A 1,947-nucleotide genomic window follows, 5' to 3' on the forward strand; every position below is an offset into this window, starting at 1 on the left:
TTAAAGCAAACAAAAAGCAATCCCTTAAAAAAAAAAAAAGCAAAAACTGAAGATAACTTTGTAATAAGCAACACGGAGAATTTTTTCTACTTTAAAACACAGCAATTTGACTAGTCTTTGAGGGATACAGCCTAAGGACACACACACAAAAAACCCACAAAAATATTTAACTACATTCAATAGTGTTATTAACACTGTACCCTTTTTAAGTGGGACATATCAGAACTTAAGATTTTTCTCTTCCTAAAAAAGGCTTATTTCCTAGCTATTTCCACTAAAAAGACCTAGAAGCAAAGACAACATGGTATCAATGAGCACTTCAAAATTCACTTTCCCACTAAAGAAATAAAGGTGTCTTGGAGAAATAACTGATTCCAGATTTTAAGCAGGAAAATTGCCAGTTAAGCCTGGGATATCTTGTGCTTGGAAGCAAAGTGATCAAAAACCTAGGATTCTTGTCAAAGAGACACAGGAGCCAACTTAAAGGGACTCCTATTATCTAAAGATAGTATAATTTTTGCATCTAAAAGCATGACTATAATGGAATGAAACACAAATATATTTTCAAAAACCCTGAGTTCAAAATGATACTTAAAAAAAAAAAAAATCTCTATTTTATATCCTCTAATGATATAATGGATCTAGGCAACCACAATCACTGGTTGCTAAAACCATTAAGTGAACCCACTAATTAATCTTAGCATTGCTATTTTATGACATTATATGATTTATAATATAAAAGTAGGAAATATACACAGCACTATATATTATTCTTGCCAAAACATCTGAACCTGAATCTAACGGAAGCCTCTAGACCCAGCTCCAGTCTTCAGGAAACACGGGTGCTAGGAGGACCCGTTAAATAAAACCATCGTGACGAATGAGCCAAATCTCTAAATGGGGAAAATTCTACAGAAAATGACAGTTTCTTCAATGAATAAAAGGTATTGGGAAAGGGGAATAGCTGGGGAAAATGTTAGATTAAGAGATTTAAGAACCTGTGAATATACCAAAACCACTAAACTGTATACTTTAAATCAGTAAGTTGAATCGTGTGTGAATCAAATCTCGATAAAGCTATTTAAAAAAAAATTTACGAAACCAACGTATCAACTAAAAGCAATGTGTAGACCTTGCTTAAATCCTGATTTCAACAAGCCAATCATATAAAGACATTTTTTAAGGCAATCTGGGAAAAATGAACTCCGTCTGCATACTCAACAATAATAAAAAATATCTGGTAATTTGGGGATTGGGGGTAATGAATGGTATTCGGGTTAAGTTTTCCAAAAATTTAATTTTCTGTCAAACATACATAAGGAAGTACATAATAAAACATTTGAGTGAAATGACATGATCTGCTTTAAAACACTCCAGGAAACAAAAATAAGAGTGCAGGAGAGGCGAATGAACAAGAACGACAGGACGCTGATAACCGTTGAGGCTCAGGGATGACACGTGGGGCTTCACAGAATTATCTCTGCTTTTAGGGATGCCTGAAAATTTCCTTATGAAAAGTACAAGTAACAGTGGCAAGGCACCTATCAGAGAGGTGTGGCTGGACCACTGTGGAGGGTCAGGAGGGCTGCTTGAAAATTTTTATAATAAAGCGTGTAAAAAAAGACCAATGACATTTGGAGAAAATACTTACAACGTATATATAAAATAAGAAGTTGTGTTGATAAAAAAGCACCTGTGTGTGTTGCTGATGGTGGGGAGAAGAAAGAGATTTTACTTTTTATTTTAAGCACTTTTGTTTTCTTTTCTTTTTTAAGAGGCAGCAAGTTGCTCTGTCATCCAAGCTGGAGTGCAGTGACACAATTATAGCTCACGGTAACCTTGAATTCCTGGGCTCACGTGATCCTCCTGCCTCTGCCTCTCGAGTACCTGGGAATACAGGTGCGTGGCACCACACTTGACTAATTTATTTATTTTAGAAACAGGGTC

At 35.3% G+C, this 1,947-nt stretch overlaps 1 protein-coding gene across 1 annotated transcript in view; it reads right to left on the reverse strand.

Annotated features, from left to right (window-relative positions):
- HEATR3 (HEAT repeat containing 3) overlaps window positions 1-1,947 on the reverse strand; it is a 58,304-nt gene that overhangs the window by 12,871 nt on the left and 43,486 nt on the right. The gene's annotated exons all lie outside the window — the stretch shown is intronic.

The sequence above is a fragment of the Propithecus coquereli genome, unplaced genomic scaffold (assembly GCF_000956105.1).
Source record: "Propithecus coquereli isolate 6110/MARCELLA unplaced genomic scaffold, Pcoq_1.0 Scaffold180, whole genome shotgun sequence".
NCBI lineage: Eukaryota > Metazoa > Chordata > Mammalia > Primates > Indriidae > Propithecus > Propithecus coquereli.